General features: G+C 39.4%; 1 long non-coding RNA gene across 1 annotated transcript; it reads right to left on the reverse strand.

Moving 5' to 3' along the window:
• Positions 1–1,867: 1,867 nt before the first annotated feature.
• Positions 1,868–16,005, reverse strand: LOC116374668 (uncharacterized). The gene is made up of 3 exons (XR_004210544.1): positions 15,737–16,005; positions 7,653–7,824; positions 1,868–2,273 (listed from the first exon to the last, which is right to left on the reverse strand). It is a non-coding gene; the product is annotated as an uncharacterized LOC116374668 (long non-coding RNA).
• Between the last annotated feature and the right edge of the window lie 502 nt (positions 16,006–16,507).

Here is a 16,507-nt window from a genome sequence, read left to right on the forward strand (position 1 = left end):
ATAAGCTTATTGTGCATATGGAAAATGTCAGAGATTTTTTAAATTTCAGCTCATAAAACATGGGACCAGGACTTTACATGTTGCATTTATATTTTTGTTCAGTGTAAATGGTATTGATTGAGGCTACCAGTACTCTTCAAGTGATTGTTAGTGATATAGCACCATCTTGTGGTACATTTTCACACTGGCGACTTCACAGAGTTTGTCATATTGGTTAGGGAAAAGTTGAATGCCTTTATTATGTTGTTACCTTCTATAATTATTCATTATGCATGATCATGCATTATACATTTAAGGGTAATCTGCAGTTGCTACAGATGTAGGATCTTAATTTGATCATTTTTTTGTGAGCATATTCATGCACAGCAGGATACTTTAAACTTCAGTTTTAAAACAGCTTCTAAAGTTAGTCATTTCCAGTTAGAAATATCAGACTTGATTTGCCCTTAGAAAAATCTATCAACCCCAACAAAAAATGTCTGTTAATTATAATCCACATAACTCACATTTCCTGTTGCTGCAGGATTATTTTCATGCTGTATCAAACTGGCTCAAATTGAGATCCTACATCCATTTGTGTATTTATAAATGAATGATACAGTGCCTTAAAGTATTCCCACCCCTTGACTTTTTCAACATTTTGTTGTGTTACAGCCTGAATATAAAATTGATTACATTTAGATTTTTTTTTTGTCACTGATGTACGCACAATTCACCATAATCGTAAAGTGGAATTATGTTTTTAGAAATGTTTACAAATTAATTAAAAATGAAAAGCTGAAATGTCTTGAGTCAATAAGTATCCAACCTTTTATTATGGCAAGCGTAAATTAGTTCAGGAGTTAAACCTGCTTAACAAGTCACACAATAAGTTGCATGGACTCACTCTGTGTGCAATAAAAGTGTTTAACATGACTTTTAAATGACTACCTCATCTCTGTACCCCCACACATACAATTATCTGTAAGGCCCCTTAGTCGAGCAGTGAATGTTAAGCACAGATTCAACCACAAAGACTAGGGAGGTTTTCCAATCGTTTGCGAAGAAGGGCACTTATTGGTAGGTGGATAAAAATAAGAAATTAACTTTAGATGGTGTATCAATACACCCAGTCACAACAAAGATTCAGGCATCATTCCTAACTCAGTTGCCGGAGAGGAAAGAAACCTCTCAAGGATTTCACCATGAGGCCAATGGTGACTTTAAAACAGTTAGAGTTTAATGGCTGTGATAGGAGAAATTGACCAACAACATTGTGGTTACTCCACAATACTAACCTAAATTGCTAAAGGACAGTGAAAGAAGGAAGCCTGTACATTATAAAATATTCTAAAACATGCATCCTGTTTGCAATAAGGCACTAAAGTAATACTGTGAAAAAAATGTGGCAAAGAAATGTTCCTTTATGTCCTGAATACAAAGCATGACTGTATGTTTGGGGCAAATCCAACACAACACATCACTGAGTACCGCTCTTCATATTTTCAAGCATGGTGGTGGCTGCATCATGTTATTATTATTGCACACAGCTGTCAAAGGTGATGCTAACATGTATTGACTCAGGGGGTTGAATACTTAGCTAATCGAGGTAAATGAATGTTTTATTTTCCATACATTTTTTAAAACAAATGTTACAGTATCTTGTGTAGGTCGTTGACAAAAAAAATATACAATTAATTTTGAATTTGAATCCCACTTTGTAACACAACAAAATGTGTAAAAAGTCTAGGGGTATGAAGACTTTCTGAAGGCACAACAAAATGTTTAAAAAGTCAAGTGTGTGAATACCCGTTGCCCATTGATTCTTGAAGAATATAACATATAAATGCCTCATAAGCTTAGTTCAACTGTCGTACCCCATCAGAACCAAAATATAAGCTTGTTTTACTCCAATGTTTGTAAACATTACAAATGTAAACAAACAAACCAAAACCAATTGTATTGGTATACACATATTTAGCGACAAAACATGCTTAAAACTATTTTTGATATATTGGGTGGTCAGTCCTTGCATCCATGCTATCTATGCATTTTAGAGTGGTTACATTTCTCCAGGCCCTTCCCTCCGTTTTTTTTTTTACCAATACAGAGGCGGGGTGTCCACTTTGTAATTGTTTCAACTGAAGACTGTCCCTTTTAACTCAGAAATGAATTTCTCAAACAAAATGTAGCCTACATATTCGAGTTGATTATTAAGGACAGAATGGTGGTCTTGCCGCCATCTCCATGGTTCCATAGTCTTCAGTTGGACTGTTTCACTTCTGACTGGTTGGCTGTAGTGTAGAGGGCGAGAGGAGAAAACAAGAAATGCAAGATCATTGTTGTTTTGTCTATGGGAAATGTTATTTATTGATAGGTTTTGAAAAAACATTCAGACCTAGGGAAAAGTGCGATACAATGTAATCCATCAAGAATGACAAGATGATAATTGTACTGCCAGTGCCAGAATCTCCAATAGATCCGTCTTTGTCAGTAGGCTTGTGTGTATTGAAGCTATTTCTTAACCACAAGAGGTCAGTATTTAGTTACATTTGCGTACACCTCATCCGGCATAAAAAAAAAAAATCTAAAAAAATCCACAGCACTTTGTGGAGAAGGAAATTACACCCCACGTCTGTGGTTAAATACATGTTATTCCAATAAGAATAATTTCCCCTATCCACAAGTGTTCCCTGTGGAGTCAGACAATATGGCTGCAACTTATATTACATTTCATATAGGCGTCAATGTAACTTTTACTGCAGGCTTGTCTGGGTCAGGGTCACAGCCTGTATATGCACGTCTCCAAGATTTCACCCTCGGTTTCTAAATATGCTTTATGTTATTCAGGGGCTAAGCAGTCGCATATCACATTGACTTATATTACAAGTTCCGTCAAGTGAGCCTGCCCTTGAAATGAGACCATTCACATTTCCTTCCACTTCCAATAAGCAGTGGAAATAGAGGTATTGAACAGTAACAGAGAATGAAAGAGTCTTCCCAGAGGCTGTAGTGAATTTGATTTGTATTCCACTGTAATCCTAAATTCGAAGGACTTTGACAGTTGTATCGTTGTGGTTTTCTTGGAAAATGTCATCTCTTTCCTGACTTATGTTTCATTTTGTTTCAATCTGTTTTATTGAGTTTTGAGCAGCCAACGCCAGGAAAACCGTGTAAATTATATTGAAAAAGCTCAACATAATGTGGTTTATTTTTTCTATAGACCAGAATTTTGAATTATACTTCTACATTTCAGAGTAAAATCATTGTATAAATAAATACAGAATCAATACATTTTAATTTACACAAAACATAATTGACGGCCGATGCAATTGATTATGATTTCCTACATGTTGCATTGCATGTGTAAACTAGTTTATACACCAGCAATCTATGGCAATGTATTGTTCTGAATTACGACGGGGCATTCTGGTTTCCATAGTGACAGCAAACACAGGAGTGGGCTCATTGCTCTTAAATTTCACAGAGCAGTAATTTCATTTACAACTGTAGCCAAACACAGCTGTAGGATTTGGGTGTACTTGAAAGTCCTAGCAAATCATTGTTGACGCTATATGACACCCGGCTGGGTGAGGATCGTGTGTTGGTTGATTTATGTGGATATCAACACCCAAAGTACTACATTATGACTGAGCCATATTGCAATATGAAACCAATATATGAGCAGTCCGCTCTCTCTCATTGGTCAATTTACCACTCAGAAACACATTGTAACGAACACAACAGACAGTAGGAGTACACTTAGTTGAAATAGAGGAGCTGCTATTCGACATTGCGATCTAAAGTTGTCTTCCCGGGAGCACCTTTGCTATCAGCAGCACGTTGGAGTCAATGTCATTAAAACGATCCAGTGTTTATTACAGCTGCTATAATAGGACTGCTGAAGGGAGGGAGAGACTCGCAAACTTATCGGTTCTAATACTATTTGAAATCATTAAAAAAAAACTACCTGTGATTTATTGAGCTTGCCTGTTGCAACAAAAGCAATAGAAAAGCCCCAAAAGTGGAAACCCAGCCCACCTGGCTCTCTAGATAGGCTTAAGCAAACGCTCAAAGTATTGAAAGATTTCTCATATATGTGAACCCAGGTATGGTCCCGTCCCATTTGAGCAGAGCTGACATGGAGCCCCTAGCTCCAGCGATAGTGTAATCTAGTGGTGTAACCCAAGAACCTGTTGCTGGTGGTCTGGCAAGAGGCTTCATGGCTGCAACAGTCAGAAGAGAGGAGATTCCCTTTACAAGCAGGGCTTAGCTGTGTACTTCCTCTCATTATGAGGATGTGAGTGTCTTTGGATGTGAGGGCAAAGGCTACTGTAGCAGAGAGAGAGAGAGAGAGAGAGAGAGAGAGAGAGAGAGAGAGAGAGAGAGAGACCAGCTCTATAGAATACTGTATTTTTGTGTTATTGATTTGTGAAAAGGAAGTGTACCTAGATGTCAGACGAGAGAGGGGGTTCTAGCAGAGCAGACACGTCTAATCAAAAATGGAAGTAGAGCAGGGTTACCCTCAATAGAATAATTGTTTTATCTTTTCAAACAAGTCTCCCCAACATTAGTGTTTTCACATGCAGACTCCCCTCTAACTCTCCCTTTTAAATGCACTCAGAACTGAGAGCCAGATAGAGAGAGAGAGAGAGAGCTGGCCAGTAACCAGGCCAGTGCTGCTGATAAATTGTCAGGAATCTTAAAACACTGGTTATCAGCTGCCTGGGAGGGGATGGGGGTGGGATAGGGTTAGATGTGTCTGTGTGGGGGTTGAGCACTGGCTGGTCTATGGGGTGGAGTAGTAGTAGACCTGGTGTGAGTGTGTGTGTGAGTGGGGGGTGGGGGTGGGGGTGGGGGGTCTAGTCTGTATGTTTATGCACCAAAACAAGGTGCCTTTATTTTGGCTACCATGGCAATGGATTGGATGACAATGCCCCCATCCACAAGAAACGAATGGTCACTGAATGGTTTGATGAGCATAACAACGATGTAAACCATATCCCATGGCCATGTCAGTACCCAGATCTCAACACAATTGAACACTTATGGGAGATTATGCAGTAGTTCCCGAGACAGTGGTTTTCCACCACCATCAACAAAACACACACGTATGGAATTGGCCTTGGAAGAATGATTTCACATCCCTCCAATAGAGTCCCAGAAACGTGTAGCATCGATAACAATGTGCATCGAAGCTGTTCAGGCTATTATGATACTTTATGTTGGTGTTTCCGTTATTTTGGTAGTTAACGTCACCTGTATTTTAGCAATGTCCTGCATGGAGTAGTAAGCTGATGAACCGTTCTGTACTTTCAGAGGGGTTGGGTTAAACGCGGCAGACACATTTCAGTTGAATGCATTCATTTGTACAACTGACTAAGTATCCCCCGTTCCTTTACTTTCTGTGCAATTTTTTGATTCGTCCAGTGCATCCTATTATAGCCTATGTGTGACTTGTGCATAATGCATCAACTACACATAAGTGTAAAATTGCAACTAATTGTGGAGAGCTTCACGACTTCATGAGCTCTGGAGACTAAATAGCCTAAGAACTTGTTACACAAGGGGATGCTAATTATGTATTTTTGGTATGACATTTGGTCATCGAATTATGAAATACGACGTGGCAGGCAGACACAATAAAATCTGTTATGTTCATGTCTGACAATCTGAGGCGATAGCGACCACCGGTCAACTTCTTGGTGTTCTTTCCCCCCTCTCCGGGCAGCGTAAAAATGCCCCTTACTTTTACCCAAAGGGCGCCAAAAGTGTGTGGTCAGGGTTTATGTTAGCTGCAAACATGATCAAAACCATTCTGCAGCAAGTAATGAAACCAGTGGGGTGTTGTGGAAGTGTAAGGGCACCTGGAATTTGGGCCACCCGGGAGAGACTTCAGGTTCTCAGCCCTACGGACAAGGCGACCAATAAACAAGGGGCCACTCCGTTGCAGATCAATCTGCCACCCGCTCATTAAATCAATACGCTACGTAGTCTATGTGCGCTTAAAAGGAAACATTTTGGAAAGAAGTGGTGAGTTGCATGTAGGAGTTAGCTATCGAAATTATCCATGTTGCGAATTGCTGTTGTCCGTCATATTATAGTAGACTATAGCCCATATCTTAAACTCAATTATATATATATATATATATTTAAAAAAAAAAAATGAAAAAAAATTATGAAATCGTCTTTTCAAACGAAGATGTTTGATTTAAAAGTTGTAACTTTGTCTCCAAAAATGATTAGTCTACATCCCTGTCCCCAAATAAAAACATAAAACCATAACCATTGTCAACCTAATTCATAATATACCTATGCTTCATTTTATGGAGGATATTAGATGTAATTAGAAATAATATATAGGCATAACCATACGACCTATTTCCTATTTTAAAAAGTGCGCTACCGATACCCACAATGATTCCAAAATGAAATGTTTTTTAAGACCATCATTTCCATATAGTTGATTAGCCTATAGATTTAGTCCTACGTGAACTATAGCCTCATCGAAATGAGAGAATTCAGGCTAATAGATTATGCCTTGAAACACACAAGTTTGATCATTTCGAACGAAGATCTACTAAATTTAAGTGAGGATGCACCAAACATGTAGCTAAACTCGTTTATTCATTCAATTATGTATTTATTCATCTATTATTCATGTATAGAAAAACATTTGCATTTTCTATTTGTTAAAATTGTAGACCCACTGTGGCAATCTGGGCATGTAATACAAATTCCTGTATTAATCATGTCAACGTATAATACAGTATCTCCTTTCAACTTTATAAATATTGTATTAAATTGTATAATTACACGGCATTATCCATATTATTAGCAGTTCAACTTTTACTATATTCAATTTAGAAATAAACACTTTTTTTTGTGTCAAGCAGCACGATAGGGTACTATAGCATGGGCCTAATTTCAAGGAAGCCAATTGCCAGGAAACCTATGGATGAACAATCACGGCATGCACAGACCATGACATCTTAACTTGTTTCAAATGAGAGGAAATGTGGAAATTAAATTAATCAGTAGCACTTATAAATCAAATGACAGCATGGACAGAAAGACTACTTAGAAAGGTCCAGGGCCACGTCATTGGACAGCTAGATCGCTCAAGATTGACTTCGAAATTGGACGTCTGTCCATGTCTTGAGAATGTTGGGAAATGCCTTCAAACCCAGCCACTAGGGGCAACTGTGAGCGCTATTACCATCAAGTAGTAGAGGTAATCTCATGACTCCGGATCCGAAGGTAGCGTGTTCAATCCCGGTGGAAGACACACACTTTTGTTTTAACCCTATCCCAAATCTTAACACTTAACTTTGAAATGTGATGTTCGGAGCCACTTCAATATTTGACGTTTGGATAAATGTGGATTAACATCAGAATCTGAAGTCAAATTTGGTTAAACCGTGAGATCTTGTTGCAGCCCAGCATTTTGGAACAATTCCTCAAGTTCTCCATCTCTTCAAACTTTGAGATCATTAATTAACTAGACAGGTTCAAATGGACACCTACTCTGCTTGGTTTCCGCCCATGTTTGAACAGCAATGTGGCCAAGCAAAGCTGAAGTGCAGTACTACACCAGATGATTATCTCATGTATCATAAGGGAAAGTAAGTGTAGACTGGTGTTGAGGCAGCTGGCTCATAGAACATACTCACAAAAAAATGCCTCTGTCCCATTGGCCAGCTTGGCAGCAGCCTCTGTGTCATTGGCCAGCCCGAGAGACCCAAGTGGATTTTCCAGCTCTGTGGTTTGATGAAAGGGAAACCTGACACTCACGAGACCAGTGATTGGCCGAGCCATAGAGAACTTTCACAGCCCTCTTTTGATCTGAGTAAAAAAGAGAACAATATCTAATGCGAGGCATTATACAGGCTTAACCTGTGTGGTTTGGACTTCAGTACTGCACCGCCGTCACAAATGCCTGGTAGCTGGGGGATTACGGTCGGGGTTATAGGTTATACAGTGCCTTTAGAAAGTATTCACACCACTTTACTTTTTCCACTTGTTTTTGTTGTGTTAGAGCCTGAATTTAAAATCGCTTAAATTTAGATTTTTTTTGTCACTGACCTACAAACTATATCCCATAATGTCAAAGTGTAATGATGTTTTGTAAAATGTAACATCTGAAATGTATTTGGCAAGCCTAAATAAGTTCAGGAATAAACATTTGCTTAACAAGTCCCATAATAAGGAACATGGACTCACACTGTGTGCAAAAATCATCTCTGTACCCCACACATACAGATATAATGCCTTGAGAAAGTATTCATACCCCTTGACTTATTCATCATTTTGTTGTCTTACAGCCTGAATTGAAAATGGGTTTAAAAAAAAATCTCGCCCCACAATGACAAAGTGAAAACATGTTTTAGAAATGTTTTGCAAATTTATTGAAAATGGAACACAGAAATATATCTCATGTAGGTATTTTCACTTCTGCGTCAATACATGTTAGAATCACCTTTGGCAGTGATTACAGCTGAGTCTTTCTGGATTGTACAATATTTGCACATGATTATTTTTTAATTCTTCAAGCTCGGTCAAGTTGGTTGTTGATCATTTCAAGACAGCTCTTACCATAGATTTTCAAGCCGATTTAAGTAACTAGGCCAATCAGGAACATTCAATCTCATCTTGGTATGCAACTCCAGTGTATATTTGGCCTTATGTTTTAGGTTATTGTCCTGCTGAAAGGTGAATTTGTCTCCCGGTGTTTGCTTGACAGCAGACTGAACCAAGTTTTCCTCTAGGATTTTGCCTGTGCTTAGCTCCAGTCCGTTTCTTTTTTTATCCTGTAAAACTTCCCAGTCCTTAATGATTACAAGCATACCCATGACACGATGAAGCCACCACACTATGCTTGACAATATGGAGAGTGATACTCAGTAAAGTGTTGTATTGGATTTGCCTCAGATATAACACTTTTTATTCAGGACAATAAGTGAATTGCTTTGCATGTTTTGGAATATTTTTGTTCTATACAGGCTTCCTTCTTTTCACTCTGTCAATTAGGTTAGTATTATGGAGGACCTACAATGTTGTAAATGAATCGGTGTTTGAAATTCACTGCTTGACTGAGGGACCTTACAAGAAATTGTATGTGTGGGGTACGGAGATGAGGTAGTCATTCAAAAATCATGTTAAACACTGTTATTGCACACAGAGTGAATCCATGCATCTTATGTTACTTTTTTTTTGCCCAATAAACATATTTAGGCTTGCCATAACAAAGGGGTTGAATAGTTATTGACTCAAGACATTTCAGATTTGAATTTTTAGTGAATTAGTAAAAATTATTTAAACATAATTCCACATTGACGTTATGGGGTATTGTGTGTAGGCCAGTGACACAAATTTGATACATTTTAAATTCAAGCTGAAAAAGTCAAGGGGTGTGAATACTTTCTGAAGGCACTGTAATTGTAAGGTCCCTCAGTCAAGCAGTGAATTTCAAACACAAATTCAACCACAAAGACCAAGGAGGTTTTCTAATGCTTTGCAAAGAAAATCACTTATTGGTAGATGGGTAGAAAAAAAGCAGACATTAAATATCCCTCTGAGTATGGTTCCTAACTCCGTTGCCGGAGAGGAATGAAACCGTTCAGGGATTTCACCACAATGCCAACGGTAACTTTAAAACTGTTACAGAGTTTAATGGCTGTGATAGGAGAAAACTGAGGATGGATCAACAACATTGTAGTTACTCCACAGTACTAAGCTAAATGACAGAGTGAAAAGAAGGAATAAAACGTGTTTGTTTGGGGCAAATCCAACACAACACATTACTGAGTACCACTCCCCATATTTTCAAGTATAGTGGTGGCTGCATCATGTTATGAGTATGCTTGTAATCGTTCAGGACTGGGGAGTATTTCAGGATAAAAAAGAAACAGAATGGAGCTAAGCGCAGGTAAAATCCTAGATGAAAACCTGGATCATTCTGCTTTCCACCAGACACTGGGAGATGAATGCACATTTCAGCAGGACAATAACCTAAAACACAAGGCCAAATCTACACTGGAGTTGCTTACCAAGAAGACAATGAATGTTCCTGAGTGGCCGAGTTACAGTATTGACTTAAACTTAAGACTTAAAAATGTATGTCTAGCAATGATCAACAACCAATTTGACAGAGCTTGAAGAATTTTGAAAAGAATAGTGGGCAAATATTGTACAATCCAGGTGTGCAAAGCTCTTAGAGACTCACAGCTGTAATCGCTGCCAAAGGTGATTCTAACATGTATTGACTCAGAGGTGTGAATACTTATGTAAATGAGATATTTCTGCATTTCATTTTCAATAAATTTGCCCAAAAATATATAAACATGTTTTGACTTTGTCATTATGGGGTATTGTGTGTAGATGGGTGAGACAAAACATACATGTAATCAATTTTGAATTCAGGATGTAACACAACAAAATGTGGAATAAGTCAAGGGGTATGAATACTTTATAATGGCACTGTATATGTGGATATCAGAGTTCAAGGTTCAGGAGCGGTGGATGGATGAATCAGTGGGAAAAAGGGCCATTATCTTCCTGTCTGATGTATGACAGGTCCCTATGTGCTTGTGATGGCTGATGGGAGTGCTCTGGGACTTTGGGAGAGTCAAAATAACACGGTGACATCGTCATCAGCCCAATTAAAACAAGGAAACATTCATTGGACCGCATGCTCATGAATCAACCCGGGCCGTAGCCTGTTGACACATAGTGGGTGTCGGATGTGTGCGTTTGTGTACCCTCACCTCGAAAGCAGTTGTTTGGTTTCTCACTGAATCTGGACTGACGTGTACAGAAAATACAGGGTAGTCATAGATCCAACTTAGTGCCCGTTCAATATGGCAGATTGCATATGGGTCCACCGGCTCTGCACCATATAGGGGGAATGCGGTGAACCCTTTCGGAAAGCTTAGTAACACATGTGGGGACAGGGAGGGAGGGTGAGAGGGTGAGGGTGAGAGAGAGAGTGAGAGATGGTGTGAGAGGGGGTAGAATGTGGATGGTTGTCATCGCTGTGGTTTTAACGCAGGCTAGACACAGACTTCTCCAGAAACTATCCATTACTGCCCATGGTGGATGACAGAGGAACCTGGCCCCGGATGCACCGTCCTCTTTTCTCTTCACCGGGCCCTAACTGACTAACTGACTGACTGACGGGGGGCTGGAGGGACCCATCCAGGGGTTATACCATCACCATCACAACACTGCTCCACTCTGACCTGATGCTCATTAATGATCCAGGAGAGAGAGAAAGAGAGAGAAAGAGAGAATGAGAAAGTGTGTGTGTGTGTGTGTGTGTGTGTGTGTGTGTGTGTGTGTGTGTGTGTGTGTGTGTGTGTGTGTGTGTGTGTGTGTGTGTGTGTGTGTGTGTGTGTGTGTGTGTGTGTGTGTGTGTGTGTGTGTGTGTGTGTGTGTGTGTGTGTGTGTGTGTGTGTGTGCGCGTGCACCCGATTTCTCACGTGAATTTGTGGAAGGCACAGCCTATGGTCCCACACTGTGTCTTATGAAAACAATGTAATGTTGCTGAGGTTTGGGAGACAATCTGGTGCGTAACAACACCAAAGTGTAGCCATTCAGGTCAGATATGGCACAGAACAATGGTGTTAGATTACAGAGATCTCCTTTTCCATGTCTTTGAGAGAACTCAGCATGGCCTCTGTTGATATAAGCTTAAAGATCTTTGTGAACAAAATCAGTTTATTGACCTTACATTTTAATGTCTGGCATGGCAAAATGTAATGTGGGCCCCTAAAAAATAACCTACATTGATATGCAGAATTCTGGTCCTGAAAATCAATATTATCAGTCAGGAAACTGTTCTGTTTAGACTTTATGCCCCTGATCATAACACTTATAGAGAAAGATAGGGGACATCTTTCGCTTTTTGTTGAATTCCCTTTCCTAATCTTCAGAGGAAGGTGGCACAGGGTGTAAATATTTATTGTATTACGCCACAGACTGGAAACACGCTGTGACCCACACAGCGTGATGCCGTCATCTCGACCTAGTTATCCCGGCCACTTCCACCGGACAGATAAGGAAATAGCTGAACTCGCTCCCGGTCAGAAACGCAGTGACACACCATGCATGGGAACTGGACACATGATGTACGATAATATGCTCTATCACATTTTCAACTGGTCAAACCGATGAGGCCTTTGTCTGCATTCGATAGTGATTGCTGCAAGATTCATATTTACAAAATGATAAGTTGTATTGCCATCAATTGTCGAGGCTACTCAGAAAGAGTTCCGGTTTTTGTACATTTTCATTTTTAACCCCCAGTCGCATTAGTTGTCAGCCAAATACGGACTTGAATGATTTGTTCTCTGTTTTTGGCGAAACCCTGCAGCGACATCTGCGTTGCTTCCGCTGCGTCGGGAGATATGACTGCTGAGAGTAATCGAACCATCTTTAAGAAGTCAATGAACCTCGTCCGAATACGGATGACATCATATCCTCTTGGGGTAGCCTAATAATCTAGGTGTCTTTTGACCGCTGCTTCGCCATCACTCATACAGCAAGGAAGAGAAAATCCCCTTCAGTCCCTGGACCCAAAATGAAGAGCAATAGACCTGAAAAGCATTTGCAATATGATGTATTATCTCATGCATGTTGCATGTAATTTAACAGGATTTTGCAAATGCGATCATAGTCCTTTGGCTACAGATAGGTTTAGACGTATACATATGGTCTGCTTCATTTAAAAACTGGGTCATACTAGTGGTACATTTTATAAAATGCTGCCTGCTTTAAAATGTCACATAAAAAAATGAAAATAAGCATGAAACGCGTCAAATGTTTATATTTTAAATCTAGCTTCCTTTTTCCATTTTAGTCCTAATTTTAGAAAGATATCTGTAAAAACATTAACCGAAGAACATCTTTGACATGTTTGTGGTTTTATTTTAATTCCTTGAAAGACTCATATGGGGATCAAGTGGCAATAATCTTAACAGTTTGTAGGTTATAGTCCTACGAACGAAAACATGAACTCTTTCTGTCTCTCTTATCAATGATGTGCCCAAAAGCACCGTCATTACAACGTTATGCTATTAATTGGTTTGTGTTGAAAATATGTTTAACATTGTGAATGGTGTATATCATTCTAATGTAGGCTGGATTTGTATCTGTTGACGTACAGTGGTGTGAAATGCATGGACATTGATTTGTAGGGTTGTAATGGATGGTCAACTATAGAGTTCAATAACTTGGGCCTATGAGCATTTCGGTCTATGAGCATTTTAGGTATTCAATTGTTGATGTGTGTTGTCATATCGAAATGACAATATATTTTTGGGGTGATTTCAAAGTACTTCCAAAGTATCCTTCAACACCACATGTTGGATAATAATGCATGCTGCATTCTATGGCGCGATAAAGCAAATAAAGCCACTGATTTGCAGAGTAGTCTACAAAGCCTGGAATATAGTGATTTGTTAAATCATTTTGTCCTATATTAACGCATTAACCTGAACGAATATTATTTAACCGTTAGGCTATAGTTAGGGTAATTTTTTGCAAATTAGCAACTATGATGTCGATTTGATGAAGGCTGTATACGCCTCCCATTCCATATGGGTCTGAATTTATATTCCAGCCAAGTTGGCCAGACATTTACCGCCGTAAGGGCTGCCTTGGTTAGGCCTATCGAACAGCATTCGGGCACTGTCTATTCATTTCTTTAATTGGTTAGTTTAAAATGTTAATACTGTGCGTAACTCGTGTCTGTGAAGTCCCTGGTCTGTTTATTTCCCAGTGAAGGAATATTACACTACTACCGCGGCGGTTCATCATGCAGCGGTGACGCGCCTTCCACTTAAATAAATGGCATAAAATGTCTCGAATCTGGCCAAGGTCAGTCAGTGTCAATCCACAGCGTTTAGCTAACAAAACATAACTATTATGGCTATTAGACGGTATCCAGTCTTAATTATTTGGACACCAATTATTTACAAACACAACTGGGAACATTGAATTAGACCTAAATCTGAAATGTAGTCATTTTAAAACGAAGACACAGTGCTCCAGATGATTTTGAAGCACTAATGCAACGCATATCGCCATAGCCTATAAGAAATACAAACACGAGCACATTGTTTAAAATTACATCAACTTTACCCATAAATGACATCAACTTTAGCATAGCCTAACAAACTTTACGCAAAGCAACCTTTCTAAAATGCATAATTGAGCGCAGGTACACACACACACACACACACACACACACACACACACACACACACACACACACCTTGATATGATAGTCCTGCATTACTCAAAGCACTGTGAACAGTCAATCGTGAATAAGTAGTTTTACAAGCAGAGAGGTTGGGTAGATTTAAATTCCAAACTCTCTCAATCCATGCAAATATATATGTTCCCTCACTGAATCTTATTCGTAGTAGTATGCCTAGCCTATATATTTGTTTAAATTTAGGCTAATATATTGCACTGTATCCTATTGTGAAACACATAATAAGTGCTACCTACATTTTTAAAAGGTTGCGGGTAGGGTTATGTATTGTTTGAAGGTGTATTTTGTTAAATCCACAAGGCCAGAATAACGATGTTGACGCGAGGCGTAGATGGCAGTATAGTCTGCAGTGTGTGTGTGTGTAAACGCAGTCATTTTCCGGTTAATGTTTTTGCGTGCAGCATTCCCAAATGGATTTATGGTCTCTATTAACGGTTTTAAATGTTTATCACCGACAAAACAGAACAGTCGCCTCCTGCTCGCCGGGATAAATGGAGTGTTAGCCGAGTCCCCTACAATGACACGCATGCCCCCAGCCACTTGGGAGGTCTGCCTCTCCTCCTCTCGCCTCACTTGATCTCATAGTGCCGCGCGCCACAGGCGAATAGTGGATGCAGTATGAGTCAGGGTGTTCAGAACAATATTTTGGTATCGTAATTTGCCTAATACACATTGTGTATATAGCAATGGGTGTAGCATATCGTGTATATAAAGAGAACCCACATGAAAACACACATTTTTAATATTTCTACCCTACGTTGCACATCATTTTAGATCACCCCTCTTCAATTATATTTTCTATTTCATTGTCTATAGACTTTTTCAACTGTCAAAACAATAACACGTTCTATGTCCACTTCCGCCCCGCCTCAAGAATACGTTAAAAATGGCTATAGTAGTCTATTGAATGCCAACGTTGTTCATTTTGTGTAAATCGAAAAATCTGCACCATCAACATATAGTCTATAGCTAGCACACACACATGGGCCTGTGTTACTGCATGAATTTCAGTAACCATACATATTCTGATTTGTCTTTTGAATATGTATTATAATCATCACGCATATAATGATAATGACAATGCATTGTTATTCTGATTATTCTGATTATTCGGGTTATTATTATGATGGTGACTATTATTAGGCTATTAGTATTACAGTGTTATAACGCGTCAAAGTGGTACTTCAGAGTAGCCTACTTAGCATTATAATAACAAGGTAACAGAGCGGCTTTACAACGAGCAAACAAGCGCACAACGCTCCACATGGTAGCCAATGCAATAACTATGGAGTTACATCGTCGTAGTCAACTTTGACTGACTTCCATCAACACCGTTCCTGAAAACTGTGCATCACATGTAAGCAAGACAGGAAATAGCCTCTATAACAAAAATAAAAGATAAATATCACAATTAATTCAAGTGTCCCTTGAAATGTATTCAAAACAAATGAAGGAATCCGCGTAGTTTAGGCTACTTACCATGGATCAGATAAGGTTCGTTATATCCACGACCTCTAATAGGAAGAAATACCATCAGTGTTCCAACAGCCCGTGTCGATTCCTCATCCCCTGATAATGTCCTCGGCTATACAGAGACCCCGAGCACTCATGGCTTTTCGACAAGACAACATAGCCTCTGTCCTGGGAGCCGGCGCACCGACCTGTGCCTGGAGAAGGTTTTTGAGGACGGTTTGGATGGAGAGGGAGTTTTTTTGTGAGAAACTCAATCTCACATACAGTAGCAGGCCCCATCTGGGAACTGTCACAACTGACAGCAACACAAGGGCACAGGCCTGATCTTCCGCACAACATTGCTCGTAAAAGTAGGCATATAAGAGGTTTTGCATAAAGGCCAATTGTTGTCAGGTCCGTTGTCTGTTTTTGGGGATATATTTTACGTATTATTTGCAATGGTTGGAGATGGCACATAGATAAGCGTCGCGGAATATTCTGGTCACACAAGTCCAGAGATGCTTCTGGACTCGAACTGGTTTCACGATCTCTAAAGTTAGATCTCTAAGTTACCATCATCTTTTTGCGCGGCAAACGTGAAGCAAAAACAACCATTCTGCAATGTTGTTTCACACTGAAGGATGCACATATTTTTTGTTTGTTCATTAGCTGTTGCATATAGGCCATGATTTTACCCATCCATTGAATTATCATGGTGAATAAAGTCATTCTCTTGACCTAGTAATATTTCCACTTGCAGTCTCGGCATGCATCCTTCATCTTGCCTAAATTTGATAT

The sequence above is a fragment of the Oncorhynchus kisutch genome, linkage group LG7 (assembly GCF_002021735.2).
Source record: "Oncorhynchus kisutch isolate 150728-3 linkage group LG7, Okis_V2, whole genome shotgun sequence".
Lineage (NCBI taxonomy): Eukaryota > Metazoa > Chordata > Actinopteri > Salmoniformes > Salmonidae > Oncorhynchus > Oncorhynchus kisutch.